The 19,690-nt window shown below is 42.5% G+C and overlaps 1 pseudogene across 1 annotated transcript; it reads right to left on the minus strand.

Moving 5' to 3' along the window:
- Positions 1 to 1,181: 1,181 nt before the first annotated feature.
- LOC308502414 (large ribosomal subunit protein uL24-like) lies at positions 1,182 to 1,641 on the minus strand (annotated as a pseudogene). Its single transcript has one exon. The product of its transcript is annotated as a large ribosomal subunit protein uL24-like (transcript).
- Between the last annotated feature and the right edge of the window lie 18,049 nt (positions 1,642 to 19,690).

A 19,690-nucleotide genomic window follows, 5' to 3' on the forward strand; every position in this document is an offset into this window, starting at 1 on the left:
CTGAGATGTGCCTGTATACTAATTTTAATAGTTATTCAATGACTTGTTTCTAAAAAGGTTATAGCAATCCTATTATATCAGCAATGTGTGAAAATATGTATCTCTCCACATTCCTATTTACAATTAGGTATAAGGGTTTTAAATTTTGTTCCAATTTGGGGAAAAGTGATTGTATTATTACTTTATATGCATTTTCATATTACTGTGAAATTTCTCATTTCCACGTTTCTTGGTTATTTGCACTCATTTAAATTGACTATTCATATTTTTTACTCATTTTTCCTTTGGGTTACTTATCTTTCCTTATTCACTTCTTAGAGTTTAATTTTTAATTACAGAAATTAATCGCTAAAGTATTATTATATAACCATTTTTTTCCAACTTCTCTTGGGTTTTATTGCCATAAGATTTTAATTTTAAAGGCTTAAATATATCTACATATTTTTAATAACTTCTAGGGTTTCCAACCTTGATGAAGATTTCCCCTGCCTTAGATGGTGCACAGTCTCTTATGCTGTGAAACAATTATTACTACTACACTTATTGTGTAATATATCTAACGGGGTTCTTTTAATGGTTTAAGAGCAGGATCCAATTTTATTTTCTTCCATTTGGATAACTAGTAGCGTCAGCACCATGTGTGAAATCACCTACCCTTTTTCATTTGGTAAAATCACTTTAGTCAAATATTAAATTATCGTATATATGAGGGTCTACTTTGGGATTCTACATTTGGTTCCAGTGACTAATACGTCAGTCCACAGCCATTGCCAGTGTCATATTCATGAAAACCCTCTGTTTTTAAAGTGCTCTTTTAGTAGGTTAGGCTTCCCTTGAATGAGCTCCCCTTGTTTTCAATTAGCAGAGAGTGCACCTTGGATGAACCTTATTGGCTACCATACTGCCACTCGGCAAAGCAGTGATCTCTTTCTTTTCTTTCTTCCTTTCTTTCTTTCTTTCTTTCTTTCTTTCTTTCTTTCTTTCTTTCTTTCTTTCTTTCTTTCTTTCTTTCTTTCTTTCTTTCTTTCTTTCTTTCCTCCCTCCCTCCCTCCCTCCCTCCCTCCCTCCCTCCCTCCCTCCCTCCCTCCCTCCCTCCCTTGCCTGCTTGCCTGCTTGCTTGCTTGCTTGCTTGCTTTTTTTCATTTTAACAATTTTTAGTGAAAGCTGTCTATCAGATTACTTTATTCCTGCATCTTTTCAATTGTTTCTTCCCTATATTTGCCCTTTTCCTTTCCTACTTGGTGAGATTTGGCTTTTGGTTCAAGGATCTGTTTGCGGTCTTCATCCAGCTTTGGTCTTGTGGTCACCACCTTGCTGAGGTGACTGCCCCTTGAAGAGTTGTGCCATTAGCCTTCTCCCGCTGCACTCGTTCAATTAGATGACATATTTCTTCCTGTAAACCTGGGCGGCTCTGCCAATGTGCTGCCCTTTGTAGTGTCCTCGGACAATCTGAACTTCATCATCCTTTCGGATGGGCATGGATTGAACACTGTACTTCTGTCTCAGCCCTTTGGAAAGAGGAGAAGGCACAATCTTCCTGTGAACGTGGGAAGGTGCATGGAAATGCCTTTTACGGGTCTTGCTCTGATCAGAAGTCGCAAAGGGGTTGAACTTCATTTTGGCCACTGGCGCTTCAGCAATGGCTGCAGAAGAGAAGAGCAATGATCCCCCTTTTTTGAAGTCAGCCTGCACATAGCACAGTCTAACCTTAGGAGTAAAATCCAGCATGCTTACAGTCCCGGACATTATGCAGGGCATGTACCCTAGGAGGTGGGGATCCTAGGGACATCTTAGAATTCTGTCCACTGCACCCTCCAAACTTCTTTCTATGGAAGAAGGATTTTTTTCTTTCAGGGACAGTTTCTGAACTCCCCTGTGTCATCTGAGACCTGGACAGATTTCTACCTAGCAGCAGTGAGAGTTAGAGCCTCCCTTCCTCTCCCAGACAGTGGCAAGATGAGAAGCAGGCCGGGAGCACAGGCCTTCAGAAAGGAAGTGGGCCCGGGGAACCTCAAGACAGAAGGAAAAGGAAGTCAGAGGAAACAGTTTATGAGACAGGAGACGAGCAGATGAGAGCGGCAAGGTTCCTCAGCTTGCTTCATGAGTGGGAAACGTGGAGGAAAAGGCAGGAAAGAATCACAGGCTTGATTTCAAGTAAAGATTTGGTAGGAAGATGAGAATGAGAAAGGGAATTGAGAGACAGGGGGAAGAAAGATTTTTAAGAAACACTGCTTCGAGTTCTAAATTGCATCTACTGGGACACTCTTTAAGAGAAGCCAGTACAAACATAAATTTGCTTTTAATAATGTTTGTGACTGAACTGTCTTTCCTTGAATATGATTCTGTGCAGAGAGTGGGCCCCGGGGACATAGCTTCCGGTTGCATATGGAGGTACCTTATCTTACTAGTAAGCGACAAGCAGTGTTGTCCTAGAATGTCAACAGAAATACTGAGCAGCAAGGTGAAAGACAAGCATAGGTTTTCTTAGAAATATACCAATTAATATCATGAAACATCTGTTTTATTTATTAAACAAAGTACATAATCTGTCATTGCCAAAGAGCTATACCAACGCTAGACATCTGCAATTCTACCAGGGAATCCTTCAAGGTCAGGAGCTGTGTGTTGCTCATATCTGTATTGCCTCGTTCTTAGCACAGAGTATATATATGTATATATGAGAAAATATGCCTTGCAGCCAAACCTATTTGACGAATGCCTATAATAGCTAACACAAAGCACTTACGAAGTTTCAGACCACATTATAAAATATTATTTTCCTTATTTTGGCGATAGAAACTGATATGTGGGAGGCACAGAGAGGTTAATGGACTTGCTCAAGTTCACACAACGAAAGCCAGGAATTTAACAAAGGTATTCTGAGTCTTTAGCCTGTGCACTCGTCCTTAAGCTACGAATCTCTAGTAAGGGACAATGGGATTAATATACTATATGTCTTCCACCTTGAAGGGAGCAATAAGACCCAGGGGATGTGTGGAAGGAGTCAATGGAGATGCCCCCTGGGTACCATCTATCTCCTACAAGCCCTGGAGAACTTGCCCTGACCTCTTAGTCCTTGCTACCAAAGAATGGCTGGTGAGCCAACCACATCAGCAGTACTTGGGAGCTTGTTAGAAATGCAGAATCTTAGCCACCACCTCCAGACCTAATGAATCAACATCTGCTTTTTAAAAAGATCCCTAGGTGACTCAAACACACATTCAATTTTGAGGGGCATCGCTTGAGCCATATTACGTAGGCTGGCACAGCGACAACATGCTGGCTGCAATGCTGGAATCATCCTACACCTGCACTGTCCAATGCAATACCCACTGGCCACACGCGGCTATTAAGCACATGCGGCTACTCCGAGTGAGGACATGAATGTTTCATTTTCTGTAATTTTGATTAATTTAGATTTAAATAGCCACATGCGGCTAGTGGCTGTCTTGTTGGACAGCACAGCGTCTAGACTTATTGACCTCTGGTGTCTGTTTCTCTGTGATCCAATAAGCCTTTGTAAAGTCTCATTAAGAGTCTTGTCTTGAAATAGCCACGTTAGGGAATAGAGTGGAGGGCTTTGTGTCACTTCCTGGCTTGGGTCAGAGCATTACAGGAAGCAAGGAATCACAGCACAGAAGGCGTCGGTGACCCGACTGACCTTGGGACCAGCCTGACGTGCCTATGTACTTCTGCAATCGTCTGTGCGTTTTCCCGTGCTCACACGTGTAGTATCATCTTCTGGTTCCTCAGCGGTATTCACTGCCAAGTGCGAGCTCTCCGAAGACCACAATCAAGCCTTATTAGGCAACTGCCATAGTTCTCAGGATGCCCTCAGCTGTAAGTAACAGGAAAGGATGTTCACTGGAAACACCCCTTGCCTACTTTCCTATTTTAAATTACCACCCTCCTTCTTCACACGCCATATCTACCTTCCATGCCTTGTTTTTCTCGGTGTCATTTGACACATGTAGGCGAAGAAATAAAACCTTTTTCCTCTACCCGCCTAGGTTTTCTAGGAGGCCCTGCTCAGGCCTTGCAAAGGAAACTGACATACCAACAAGAGAAAAAGAAACCGATTTTATTAACGTGCAGCGTATATACACGCAAGGGAACCCCAGCGATGAGTAACTCAAAGGGATGGTTAGCCCTCGGGCTTGTACAGCATCTTAGCAAGAACAATAAATGTGTAGAGAAGTGATAAGACAAAGAAAAAAGGGTCTAGGCTTCCAAGGACAGTAGACTGTGGGAATGTACAAATGAGCGGTGGCGGGGGCCGGGCGGGCACTGATGGAGGAGGGTTTGTTTGGGCAGATCCATCTCATTGCTTGCTCACTTTGTTTTCTTCATGACCATGACACTTCCTTGGGAGAGGGGACTTATGGCAGTCCTCATTTCTCAGAAGTCTCTGCTTTTAGTCAGATCAGGGAAGCTCGTGGACGGTGTCTTTCTGCATCTGTTGATTCTCGTTTGCCTCCAGCTTAAAATAATCCTTATGCCAAAGTGGCACGTTTTGATCCTCATTTAATTTTTACGGTAACCCTGAGAGAGCAGTGGTATTATCTCCATTATTCTAGATGAAGACACTAACAATCAGAAGAGGCGCGCCCACCTTCCTCCTACTTGACCCAAACTCTTGATTCTTGAGTTAGCTATAACCGTATTAGAAATAACTGGGATAAGAAACAATCGCCTTGTAGGAGGCACTGGAGTTCCTAACGCTAAGATCTAGAGAAAATGAGCTAAGTCTCTTGGATAGAGGTGTCTTCCGAGGCTATTAAGATACAGCTCTCCTTACTGACTTGGGCTGTTTCTTTTTTTTTTTTTTTTGTAACTTTCTGTGCCTTCCACAGTCTTTTTTTTTTTAATTAATTAGATTTATTGGGGTGACAATTGTTAGTAAATTTACATAGATTTCAGGTGTACAGTTCTGTATTACATCATCTATAAATCCCAAAAAATCTGAAAGCATTTCTCTATAGAGACACGTGTACTCCAATGTTCATTGCAGCTTTGTTTACGGTGGCCAAGACATGGAAACAACCAAAATGTCCTTCGATTGACGAATGGATAAAGAAGTTGTGGTACATATACACAATGGAATACTATTCGGCATTAAGGAAAGATGATATAGGAGAATTTGTGACAACATGGATGGATCTTGAGAGTATAATGCTAAGTGAAATAAGTCAGACAGAAAAAGCAGAGAACCCTATGATTTCACTGATATGTGGTATATAAACCAAAAGACTTGGGCTTTTTCTTGGAGGGAAACAAAATTGAATGAAACTTGATTATCACTTCTGCTGCTCCCTTCCTCCATATGAATAGTTGAATCTGCGTGATAGGTGCTGGATGTGAGGCTTGGGGCTGTTTGCAGCAGGTGGTGAAGTAATTAACATTCTAAAGCAATTGGCTGTCTGGTGTAGATGGCCCCAGAGACTAGAAAAACAAGAGAGATAGGACGGTGATCATTCTGGTGCCCTTCTGGAAGGAGGGCACGTGAAGTAGCTTTCTCCTGGTTCTCCTCCAACCTTGCTGACTTCTTGCTTTTATTTATTTACTTTTTTACTGTCATTTCTTTTTGAGCTGACCTCTTCAATGTGGATGTTCTAAAGAATTAAGTCTGCACATAGTCTGAAAAATTAAGACTAAGACCCACTAATAAGAGATTATGGCACTAACATTGAGGATATCTGAAGTTATTGGACTCCAAGGGCATGTCTGAACTCTGGGGACTATCCAGAGGAAACGGGGTCCAGCATTTTTCAGGGTCCCAAGGAATATTTCTAAGGACTACCAAGAGCCACAAGAGTAAGAGTCAATATTCAATTGCTTTTCCACCTGTGCTTCCACCATATTTGCTATCGTCTCATTGCTCAATGCAAATCCCATGGTCGGGGTTATTTTCAAGGAGGAAATAAACAGTCTCAGCCTCTTAGGAGGAGGAGCTGCAAGGTCACCTTGCAGAGGGGTGAGGACACGAGGACAGGAAGAATGTATGTCAGAATACATTTTCCATACTAAATAATTAGTACATAGCTTCATAAATTACTTTTCCACCCACTCTCTCAGCAACCTTGAGAAATCGAATATTATCCCCATGTTGCACTTGAGAAAGTAAAACTCAGAGCAGAGCAGGGGTGGGGAAGTGGGGACTTGTTTCAAGAGTCTATAAATAGAGTCTGTGTCTGGATGCAGACTGTAAAACCCCCACTGCTGCGTGAAGGCAGAACTCAGGGCTCCTCGGGTAACGGGGGGCCCCGCTGGATGCCCACAGCCCTGAACTCATCGGCAGGAAGGTCCTGAATTAGTCAGGAGCACTTTGCCATCAGACACGCTGGTAGGTCTATTTAGAGCTAAAGGTCTCGGGGAAAGCTTAGGACTGCAAAAGATACATGGCCGGGAAGCTCGAGCACTTTATGGGGAGGAAATGGTAGTTAAAACCACATCTTACTCTCTCATCACCTAGCACGAGGTCTGGCGTAAGCACATAGTGAACGAGTGTGTATTAGGGGTAACCTATTCTTCCTGTCACTCATCATTTATTCTTACATCATTTAATGAGCATTTTTAGGCACCTCTTTTATGCCAGGCAGCAACAGTACACAAATGCATAAAACCCAGTGTTGCAGGTTGACTTGTGCCCCTCTCCCCAAAAAAGGATATCTGGAAGTCCTAACCCTCCCCCCACCTGTCCATGTGCGTGTATTTGGAAGTGGGGTCTTTGCAGATAGAATCAAGGGAAGATGAGGCCATACTCAAGTAGAGTGAGCCCTAATCCGGTGATCAATGTCTTCGTAAAAGAAAGGAGAGGGAGATTTGGACACAGAGATGCAGGGAAGAAGGTCACGTGACAACAGAGGTAGAGTCTGGAACAATGCACTTGCAAGCCAAAGAACGCCAAGGATTGCCAGCAATGACCGGAAGCTAGGAAGAGGCGAGGAAGGACTCTGTTCTAGAAGCTTCGGAGGGAGCAGGGCCCTGCAGATACTTTGATTTCAGACTTCTCACCTCCAGAACTGTGAGACGATACATTTCTGTTGTTTTAAACCAGTTTGTGGAACTTTGTTACGGCAGTCCTAGCAAAGTAATATACTGAGTGTTTCCATTTATACTCTAGTAGAGGTGACATGCCTGAACAGGTCATTGCAACAGGGTACATGCATTATAATATCAGAGAGGCATGTGCAAAGTGTTGCAAAAGCACAAAGGAAGGAGTAATACTCTTCCTGAAGGAACCGGGGAAGTCCTCATGAATGAAGGGGAGAAGGCCGTTTCAGACAGTCGACTGCACATGCAAAGGATTGTATGCTTGGACCTGAATAGGGTTTTTAGGAAATGGCAAATCCTTTCCAAAGACTAGAGCTAAGAGTGGGCTGGATGTGAGGCTGGGAAGTGCCACTGAGACCTGGGTGTGAAGTGTGTAGGAGCCTGATTTCCAGGGGAGCCACCGAGAGCGATGTCATAATCAGATCACAGACAGATAAAACTGGAATTGAGACTGGAGGAAGGGCCCTGGTGAGGAGACTGCTTAGGGAAATAATCCAGGCAAGAGATGAGAAGCCTCTCAACCAGGATGGCGGAGAGGAAGGCTCTATTTACCCCGATAGCCAGTCCTCATAACGGTCCATGTATGTCACAGCTTTGTCCCCAGCTCCCACATTAGAATGGCTACGACCATTCAGGGACAGTGTCTTCCCTTATCCCTCAGCCTCAGGTGAGCACTGAAAGCCATATTCATTGCACAGCTGTGTCCATGGCAGAGCTCTGTGATAGAAAGTTCTAGTGACATCCTTATATCAATGACAAAGCAAGAGCCTATTCTCCTGGATTTAGAATGAACACCCACGTTGTTACGAGGTTGGGTAGCCAGAACGTAGCTGGGTCACTCCACCCCGTAGCACTTGCCCATGACCCACTAGAAGGACTCTTAAAACCCGCTCTATAGCTTCTGAGGAGCTGAACATTGGGCCAATGAAATTTCTCTTCCATATTTATTAATTTGTTGGTGAAAATATAAAGAAACCCTGTAGGTGCTACGTATCTCCTAGAAAAGCATAAAGAATGTTTTGCTATGGCCTCAGGAGGCTGGATTCTGTGAGATTTGGTTCTGGGAATAAAACGCTACCGTGGGTAGGGGAAGAAAAACATTGTCAAAGGCACAAAAGAGATTTTTAAAATTCAACTTTGAACCTCTACAATGTACCAGGTAACCGTAAATTCATCGAACCACTAAACTCTCATAACAAATCTCCAAGGCTCATATTACCATTTTAACCTCCTCACAGATACAGAAACAAAGGTTCAGAGAGACTCCAGCCTTCTCCAGAGCCACCCAACATGGAAGGGACAAAGCTGGGATTTGTATCCAGGCGTATGGATTCCAAAGTCTTTCCCCTTCCCTGAGCTACTGCCTGGAACCTGGCCCAGGTTTCTGGGATGGAATGGCTCTGGACTGGACTTCTCCTTCTGGCCATCAAATAGATAGATTTGGAACAGAGTCAGAGAGCAGAGAGAGCAGCAGTTGACTATATTTGTCCTATGAGAAGGGATCGCAGGAACTAGAGTCGATCTGCTTGGGGAAGAGAAAACTGCACGGATGTGGCAGCTGTCTTGAAATATTTGAAGGGCTGTCATGACAAAGAAAGATGAGACTTGTTCTGAAAGGCCTCAGGGGGTAGAAGTAAAGGGATGGATGGTGATGACAGGCCATCAGGTGTCAGCTCGGTGAAAGACGCTTCTGCTAGGCAGAACTAGAAAGAGGGGCTGCCTTGGGAAGGTGAGAGCTCCCTGTCACCAGTGTGCTCAAGCACAGGCAAGCTGACTGTATGGTCCGGTGCTGTGAAGACGCTCACAGACGGATGAGCGAGAGAACGCAATTCTCTTTCCGGTTTTGGATAGCTCAGAGACTCTAATTCTGTGGTCTATTTCTACTCTCCAGGCCCAAATCTGACTTGCCTGCAAATAAGTCTGCCATTAGCCCACAGTCTTTATAACACCCTGCAAGACCCACCCTGCTACGGCCCCGCCTATCACTCCGCTCCAGACACATTGTTCTCCTTGTTATGCTTTGGCAGGCCAGGCACACACCCACCTTAGGACCTTTCCAGTGGCTGTTCCCTCTCTAAGCACACGCTTCACCCACATAACACTGTGGCTATTTCCCTGGCCTCCTTCAAGTATGTGCCCAAACGCCCTATCCTCAAGGAGAATTCTGTTTAAAATTGTTTCCCACTCCTGCATCCGACACCTCCAATCCCCCTCAGTCTGCTCAGTTTTTTTCATAGTGTTTATAATTTCTACCATACTGACTATTTTGCTTATTTACTGTGTCATTATGTATTGCCCACCACCCCTCACCAGCATGCAAGCTCCATGAGGGCAGCAATTTTACCAGTTTGTGCATAGTTGACTCCCAAGCACATAAATAGTGTCTGATACAAATGAAGTACTCAGTAGATATTTTTGGAGTGAATGAATGAATGAATGAGATTTACTTTCATTTTCACTCTCCTTTTTGGGAGGAGGCGCTTTGGTAAGCCTGAGTAGAGGCAGAAACTACCTAGCATAATTACGCATCTAAATTCAGCTATGAAATACGGCCAACGTCAGCAAGAAGAGTTGTTGTAACAGATATTTCATTCTGAAGAAAATGAAAGACTTTGTCTCCTCCAGTGATCAGCTGAGTCTTAAGGACCGGTGCTTTCTTATGTTAGAACTGGGAGACTGTGTGGAGGACAGAGAGAGTAGTGAGGAAGTAGATGGAAAGAAATTATCAGAAGAAAGACATTCCGGGGCCGACCCAGTGGCTCAAGCAGTTGGAGCTCCGTGCTCCTAACTCTAAAGGCTGCCCACATGGGCCAGTGGGCTCTCAACCACAAGGTTGCCGGTTCAAATCCTCAAGTCCCGCAAGGGATGGTGGGCTCCGCCCCCTGCAACTAGTAATGGCAACTGGACCTGGAGCTGAGCTGCGCCCTCCACAACTAAGACTGAAAGGACAACAACTTGAAGCTGAACGGCACCCTCCACAACTAAGACTAAAAGGACAACTTGACTTGGGAAAAAGTCATGGAAGTACACACTGTTCCCCAATAAAGTCCTATTCCCCTTCCCTCTCCCCCAAAAAAGAAGGACATTCCTAGATGCTGATCCACGGTGCCCTCGGCATGGACGATCATTCACCATTTACTGAGAACTTAATTTGTGCCAGGCACTCTTTGAAACACATTGTACGGTTTATCTCACTCCATAACCAACCCTATGAGATAGGCCCTCTTAACATCCCTATTTTACAGATGAGCAAAATGAGGCATGACAAGTTAATTAGTGTGTCCAAAGTCACACAGCTGCTAAATCCTAAATCTTAAACCTCTAGCAGCTGGTGATTCAAAGCCAGGTTGTCTTGTTCAGGAGCCAGCACTCTTAACGATTAAATTCCACTGCCTGAAAAACACAAAACACAATGAAGCACCAGTCTCTGAACTTTGTGTGTAACTGTGCTTGGCTGATAGTAAGACATCTCTCTGGTATCCTCTGTGCATATACATGCTTTGCTGACGACATGGGCTTCTGCAGCAACTTAACAAAGATATCTTGCTGTCTGTGACAAGGACGCTTTCTGAATGGGGTGGCATTCTGCCTGAGACTGATTTCCCGCTGGCAAAGACAAGATAAAAAATACTAACATTTGCCCAGTGTTTTAAAACTTATAAATAGAAACATTTTTCTTCGATCTTCACAGCAAATAGGTGGAGTATTATAAGCAGTTCTCTTTTAAAGAGACATCCAACATATACAGCTAATGACAATGGAATGGAGACTCCAACCCCAGTTCTTTGGCCCAAGATTGAATTCATTTCTCCAGTTCACCAGGCAGCTTTCACTGCACGTGATTGCCTATAGCACGCCAAGCTCTAGCATCCCCACCAGTCTATTAAAAATCAGATACTGTCTCTGTACCATCGATCTTAGGTTAGAGAGGACTGGAGTATGGTGCAACTATATTTAGATCTTAATTTCCAGGGTTCGAATGTGAGGTTAGGGAAATAAATATATCTGAGTCTGTTTATCCAAAGGATATTTGTTGATCATATGAAATGTGTCAGGCCTGTGCTACCCAATGCAGTAGCCACTGGCCACAGGTGTTTTTTGAGCAGTTGATATAAGGCTAGTGTCACTGAGGAATTAAATTTTTAATATGATTTAATTTTTATTAGTTGAAATTTGCATTTTAAAATGAAAACGATGTAAAATATTTTTGTCTTAAACACAGCTTCACTGTCTTGGTAGTAGTACGTTTCACTTTAGCTTTTGCATTGCATAAGACAATACTATTACATAGTAATGCACTTGTCAGATACATGTATTGTTTCCACTAATGTGTGTAAACACCATCACTGATCTAGTTGGAGTCAACGGACTGATTTAGTCTGAATGAGTTTTTTCTATACATGCAACATTGTAATGTGTTTCCTGGAATAGTTTATGCTGACAGCTCCAGTTAGTGAGATAACTATGTAAGTCTTGATAATTAAATTGAAATAGTTGTTATGATTTTAATTATGATACAATTAAATTATTTTAACATCTACTGGCAACGTGTAGTATTGCAACCTAGCTCTGTTGCAATCATAGGCACCAGGGTAAGACACGCAAGGAACCCAAACTCCACCAACAGGGCATCATTATCTCTGAACGACACTGATTTAATGGGCTCAAAAAAATTACAGCAAGTGGAAAGTCAAGGGAAGAAAATGCATATCCAGAAAAACGAGGCCACCTAGTGTAGCAGAAAAATAGACTTCAGACTCAGACTGACGTGAGTTTCAATTCCCAGCTCAATTAATTGCTACATAACACCGTACAAAGTAACTGTGGGGACAGAGCCCCAGAGAGCAGTTTCCAGGCTCTCGGCCTCACGTGGAAAGGTGCTGGCTCTGGTAATAGATGGCCGTCAGCTGTGGCTAGTTGGTCGTCAGCTGTAACCAGTGAGCCATTGGCCACTGATATAACTGCCACGGCTATGTTGGGGCGTGGAGGAGAGTCGAGGAGAGTTGGTGGGCTGGCAGCAAAGCAGACAGCAGGTCGCAGGTCGTGTGAACCCAGCCTCCAGTGAGACCGTGGTGGTATGACTCCCATCCTATGGCTCCGTGGGTGTTCCTTTTTGGCCTCACCATGTCCTGTGTTCTTATGTGGGGAGCGGGAGCTGAGACCCTGCAGGCTGCCCCGCACGACAGTAACTCACATCTCTGAGCCTCAATTTCTTCATCCTTAAAAAGGGACAATAAAAACCAAGTGTTTTGATATTTAGAGTGTGGTCTAAAAACGATAGCTAGTATTAGCTTCTACGTAAGGCTATAGGAGGTAAGAAAATGGAGAGTGAGTGGTATGCTTGCTTGTTGCCAGCTATCCCACCTTCATTTTGGTCCAGGAGGAGCCTGCCAATCATTCTCATACATGTGGTTTTTCACAGAAGGTGCCGTGTTTCCCTGAAAATAAGACCTAGCCGGACTATCAGCTCTAATGTATCTTTTGGAGCAAAAATTAATATAAGACCCATGTTATTTTAATATAAGACCGGGTCTTTAATATAATTAATATAATATGATATGATATGATATGATATGATATGATATGATATAATATAATATAATATAATACTGGTTCTTATATTGAATTTTGCTCCAAAAGACGCACTAGAGCTGATGGTCCTGCTAGGTCTTCTTTTCGGGGAAACACGGTAGTTTCTTGGCTCATCATATTCTAGGCCATTTCCTGGCCCTCTGTGGTGAGTGAATGAGGAAATGCGTAGCTTGCTCGGGCTGCTGAGGTCAGAAACCTCTCTCAGGAGGTTTTCCAGGCACTAGGAAATCAATATCCATTGTCAAGCAGCTTCAAAGCTGATTAGCCTGAAATGAATGGTCACGCCTCCTTTTTAGGTCTCCATCTTCCTGTTTAGAAGATCAGCTACAATACATTAGGTCTAACTAAGAAATATGATGCTCAGCAAATGATTCCTTGGAGCAGAACACTAAACCAGTGGGAAAGGCTTGGAGCAGGTCTTCTGGCATCCACACGGAGGGAACATGCATAAGTAGAGTTGAGGCTGTCTTAACTGGTAGCGGTGTAGGGGTTATATTTCACCGCTCTTCTGGGAGTAATAAAGGTAGACTTTATAATCAGTGTGGCAGTAAAGAAATGGAAACTTAGAACCTGAGCTGCTCTGCTATTCAGCCAGAGCCAGTGAAAAGGAAATGGATACTGTCTCAGCTGGTTGAAAAATACAGACCCTTTGCCTAATAATAAAAATACCCTTGGTGGGATGAAACTAGACCCTCCCTCTAATAATAATAACTATGCGATCTCTGAAGTGAAGCCAACCTTGCTTCAAATTTGTTGTCATTTACTACCTGTCTACCCTAAAGAGTATTACTTAGCCTCCTGGATACTTGGTTTCATCATTAATCAAATGGGATTATGGAAAATATGTGAAATAAATAATTTATCGTTACTGGCAAAGTTGCCAGCACAGGGAAAGCTTGTTAGCAATGTCAGTTTCTTTCTCCCTTCTCTTTCCCTTCGTGCTGTTCCAAATGTCTTTATATCTTTCAGAAGTTCCCAACCTGAGGTTTGGATGGACACGAGGGTTAGAGGCTGATATAATATGTAAAATGTGGTATGAGTGTGGTATTTTCTAGTGAGCATGTCCATGGTTTTCAGCAGATTCCCAAGGCGGGTTTTAATCCAAAAACTGGTTGAAAAATCACTGGTCTGTATCTTTCTTTAACGGTCTGGTCCCTGCCTCCCCTTGCCGACCTTCATTACCTGCCATTGTTCTCCTCGTTCATTGTACCCCAGCTACTCTAACCCTCTCTCTGTTTCCCAAACATCCACGCTCATTCCTACTTCAGAGCCTTTTGCTTGTCGTTAATTACCTTTGCCCCCAGATCTTCACATGATACCCTCAGGGCAAATGTCACTTCTTGAGATGGTTCTTCCCTGATCTCCCATTCTAAAGGGCCTCCTCGGTCACTTTGTGTCATAGGTGTAATTAGTCTACTCAGGCTGCTACAGGCTGCTGCATCGACGAGGTGGCTTAAACCACAGAAGTTAATTTCTCACAGGTCTGGAGGTTGGGAGGTCCAAGATCAAGGTGCCAGCTGATTCATTTTCTAGTGAGAACCCTTGGTGTGCTGATGGCCACCTTCAGCATGGGCAAAGAACGATCTCTCTCTTTCTCCTCTTAGAAAGCCACTACTCCCATCATGAAAGCCCTACCCTCGTGTTATCTACTGATTTTATCTAGCCCTAATTATTTCCCAAAGGTCTCATCTCCAAGTGCCATCACACTGTGGGTTAGAGCTTCAATACATGAATTTTAAGGAGATACAATCCAGACCGTAGCAATGTCACTACATTTTATTGCCCTCAGAGCATTTACCCTACCCCTTCATCGCTTCCTTCCCTTATTTTATTCTCTACCCAGTGCCTCCTGGGGCATAGAGGAATGTACCTTCCACGAGCACAGAAACTTAGCCTTATTCACTATTGATTCACAACAATTAGAATAATAATTGGCACATAGTAGGTATGACAATTACTGCAAGAATGGATGAATGGATGGATGGATGGACGGATGGATGATGGACGGGTGGATAAAGGGATGGATGATGACTTTTAAGGACATCCTTGTGAGGTGTGGAAGAAAGGGACCCCCCGCCCAGTATTATAGATAGGAAAAGGTTTGTGCACAGTGATTCAGAGCAGTCTCTGGAGCTGACCACCTGAGTTCAAACCCCACCTTTGTCACTTACAAACTATGTAACTTGGGGCAACTTACTTACCCTCTCCACTTTTCAGTTTCCTCATCTGTAAAATGCTGATAATAACAGTATATTTTAGTTGCCTTAGAGCCATTCACCTATATTCTGGTTCTCCTCTTTCAGGCACATAATAAGACATCTCTTCCATGACTAGTTGATGTCAGGTATGGCCAGGAAGTGTCCGCTGAGTGACTGGGTCATTTCCATGTGGACGCTTTTAAGGGACAATGTGTGAGTTGTCTTTTCTTTTTCTCTGACATGAAGTCTGAAAGACTCTGATGGAGGCTTCTGTATGAGCCTGGGTCCTGGGGCAGAGACAGTGTGGAACAGAATTCCCCTGAACCTAGAGCACCAGAGAGAAACACACCACTGAGATTTGGTAGTTATTTGTTATCACAGCATAACCTAGCCTGACTAATACACATATCAAATCACTGAGCTCTTGTGAGGATTAAATGAGTCAATGAAAGTATCGTGTTCAGAACAGTGTCTGGTACATAGAAGGCACTATATCAATACTTACAATTATTATTACCCAGTTGATTTCAAAACTAGAACTGAAATCCAGGTTTCCTGACTATAATTATGATGTGATTTTTCCTGCATTTTGTTATTCCAAAATCAACAAAAGAACACTTGAGAGGGAGAAGGGAGAGGACAAGCAGTAGTCTTACTTCCTCATGTCTGCTTCTTCTGATTCTAAGAAACCTAACAGTGGCAGGGATGACAGCTTCTGAAGACAAGCTCCTGAGCTCATGCAAAAGCAGGGTCACTCTGGCCAATGGTGTCATTGTTTGGGGACAAGGACAGTGATCCATATTCATGGGTTTCTCCCTCAGCAGAGCACCCCTGCCCGTCTTTTCCTTTCCTTCTTCCCTTGGAGCCCAGAGTAAAATTGTGCCTTGAGGGAAAATTTCCAAGCAGCACTAATTGGCAGGTCTCTTCCCAGCAGAGTGGACAGTTCAAGGTTAGAAAAGAGGGTAAGACCATTTCTTGCCATTCTGTTTTGTGAGGAAACTGCGTTTCGTAACTGTGTTGTTGTCTCTGGAGAGCTTGGAGAGGCTTAAAAGAAAATGATCTTTATCTCTGCTATAGCAAAGAGGAATTAATAAGCATCAACCATAACAAAGGTTGTGGGTAATAAGTGATAACTACTACTGGGGAGTGCTTTTAATAAATACGCCAGGCCCTGCTCTGAGCGATTTGTGTGTCTTCACCCATTTAATTGTCACTGTACTATCAGGGAGTTCCTAGTATTACCATTCTCATTGTATAGATGAGAAATAGAGGCACAAAGAAGCCGAGGAAGTAGTCCCTGTCCACCAGGAAGAGCCAGGATTCAAATCCAAGCAGTCTGGCTCCAGAGTCTGTGCTTCTAATTACCATGCTCTACTGTCACTCACCTATTTTAAGTGTCACGCAGTTTCACACTTCCATGCCTTTACCCACACTGTTTCCTCTAGATTTTTAAAACGTAGATCCAGGGTCCTGTCAGTGTGAAGCTTGGCGTCATCTCTCATCCTCCCGTTTGAGGCTGTCACTTTCTCTTCTGTGACCCTCTCTGCCTTCATTACAATACATTTTACACTAAACTCTGAATACCTTAGGGGCAGTGACTATAACTCAATAATTTTAGCATCCCTGGTGTCTGCCACAGTCCCGGGCACAAAAGATAAATGTGATTTCAATGTTATTGAATTGATGTGGAAGGATTTGAAAACCTTGAGTACATAGAAGGCAGTAGAACATAGTAACAGAGAGTGTAGGCTCTGAAGGTAGACTGCCTTGCTTCAAATGCAAGCCTTCAATTTTCATAATTCACAGGTATGATCGTGGGCATGTTCAGTCTTCTGTGCCTTGGTTTGTTCATCTATACAATGAGGACAAAAGCAGTATAGACCTCAGTGGGTCATTGCATGGATTAAATGAGATGATATAGAAAAGAACTTAGCTTAGGTAAGTACTTCATAAATGTGATCTCCTACTGCCTAAGTATCCTGGGCATTTCACACTGAAGATACCTAACAGCTATGCCCATCCCTGACTAATGACAAAAGAGCTCATACAAATATGGCTAAATCATGACAACTTGGCAAACTGAGAGGTGTAAACAAATTTATCTGTAAAGTTGCTGTAGTCTAGTAATTCAGTCGGCCCAACAGCAATTAGTGTATGCTTAACATTTTTTTTCCATTCAGGTGGATGGAAGTGAGCAGTCAAAACTCACTTTTGGGGGGGGAGGGTAACTGAGAAGATTGATGACACCATTACTAGCTATTTTCTAGGACCATAATATAGCCTTCATTATTTCTTTTATATGGTAGTCTCATACTGCAAATTGAAAATAGTACATACAATTCGGACAGCTCTGGAAAGAAGCCTAGTTTTGGAAAAAATGGAAACAAAACAGTGGTGTTTAAGCACACCCATCCTGACTGGACATGAACTATACTTTATTATACTCAGTGTGCAAGTGGGATTTCAAGAGCAGAATGTTCAGTATTCAAGTTTAGTCTGTTGACCCAAGAAACTTCAAATGGTTTATCAAAATTATCTAAATAACTGGATTAGAGGTGAGGACAGTAAACCAGAAAACATAACAGGTTCGGATCTTTGTGTCAATATTAAAAGATAAAATATGCATAGCATGTGTGTAGAATTTACCTGTTAATTATGCTAATTGGAAAAGGAATGGAAAAAAATATCCCTTCCCTTCTCATCCCCTCAAGGAAAAAGATAAAAATGTTGGAAATGCATATTGTTTTATGTGAGGCTGTTATGGCCCAATATTGAAGGAAGATTTTTAACAGAAAAATGCCTGCAAACATTCTTTGAGGCAAACACTCTTTGAGGCACCACCTTCTCATCTACAGAAAATTCCTCTTCCATATCCAACCTGCTCCCCACACCACCAACATTGGACAATCAAAAATACTGGGAAGCAGGAAAGCATTGTGTGTAAAGACCCGATTTCGGATCTAGACATCCTAGGTTCGAATCTTAGTCCTAAAATTCCAGTGTGGATCTGGGAAAGTTACTTAAGCTCTCTATGGGGTTCTTCACTTTATAATGGAAATAATAACAGTACCTAGAGCATTGTAAGGAATGCTTGTAAGGAATTAACAAATTAATGTGGGTCCTACAACATAAGTTCTCGATAAATTTTAATCATTATTAGGTGTCTTGTATATATTATTCATAAACATCCTTAACATAGGAATGAAAAGAAGAATAATAACAATAATACATCACGCTTTCAATGTTGCAGGTTCAGTTTTGAGCATTTTTTAGGTATATGAACGCTTTTTTTATTAACTTCCTAATAATCCTTTGAGCTGGTCCTACTGGGTAGAGGTGAAATGACTCGCCCAAGGTCACAAAGCAAGTAGCACACCAGGATGTGATTCCAGCACCCTCACTCTTGAGCATTAAATCTATAGTCACTGCTTTTGAGCACTGTGACTGAATTTATTCATCATTCACTCAAAAAGTATTTATTGAGAATCTACTCTGGGCCAAGAAACATTCCAGTTCTTGAGATATATTACTACAGAAGAGATGCAGGGTCTTTCCCTCAGAAATATTTAATATATTTAATAAATGTGTATAGATGTACTAACTGTTACTTTTAAGCTTGTCCATGTTCATTTTATTCATAAGCACATGGATAAATACTATTTGCCAGATCTATAGGTCTTTATGAAGTTGCTACATTTGGTGGTGTTTCTTCTACCTTTTCCACCTCAGCTGAGGTATCCACATTTAGAACCCTAATACAATTCAGCACCAGGGACAGCAGACAAATCCTAATGGCACTAGGAATATATCTATCTGTTTTTCCTTTCAGAATTCACAAAGATCTGGTCCTTCAGAACACACACACACACACACGCACGCACACACACACACACACGCACACACACACACAGTATTAAAAATATCTTAGGAAGAATCCTAGAAATTACCAAGTCCCTGGAACGGAGAGGAAAATTTGCACCTACAAGGCCACAGAGCTGAAGCCAAGAACTAATTAAGTTCCTGGAACTAGTCTATTTATAACCATCCCATCTCAAATGTACTGTCACCATGAAGCAGAAGAAGTGTGTGTACATTCAGTGACATGGGTGTGGTATATGTGAGGATTCCTTAAATAGGAATACTCTGATTTCAGCTCCAGAGGAATCCTTATTTAGTCAGATTTATTTCCTAATGTTACTGTTTATCATTTCCAAATTTCCTGCATATTTCCTAACACATCTGAAAGCATGGGTGAAAAGAAGTTTCAAGGTTCTTTAGAGGAGAAACAGGTCCAAGCTCTAATGCTCCTGGCTTCGACACCGAATTGCTTTGACTTCATTGAGAGCATTAGAATTATTTCCTGCCTACCAACGTTTATTAGATTTGAGACTGTCTAATTCTGACATCCCAAAGGAAGGTGACTCACTCACAGTAAGCTTGTTATCATTCTCTAAGGATATACTTAATCTGGATGACATCATCTTGTCTGAAAGACACATTTTAGGTGGATAGTCCCCAGAGCTCATGAAAGGAAAACTTTCCATTTGCTGTGCTTCTCTAATCTCATCCAATTACAGCAGCTAGGAGAGGCTGGAAGGGGAAAGAATGTGATTCTGTGAAGTAATATAGAGTTACAGATTTAATCACTTAAGATTGTATTTATTATAATAGTGAAAAGCTCTTCAAGGAAGTCCTTATTGATATCAGTAAGGGTCACCATAAATCTTTCTCCTCTAAGATCCTTTCAACAGTTATTCAGGTCCTACCACCTCCTAATTATGTGATCATGGAAACTTCCTTAAGTTCTCCGAGCCTCGGTTGCTTCTTTTGTATAATGAGGACTGTTT

Source organism: Rhinolophus hipposideros, assembly GCF_964194185.1.
Source record: "Rhinolophus hipposideros genome assembly, chromosome: 9".
In the NCBI taxonomy this organism is placed as follows: domain Eukaryota; kingdom Metazoa; phylum Chordata; class Mammalia; order Chiroptera; family Rhinolophidae; genus Rhinolophus; species Rhinolophus hipposideros.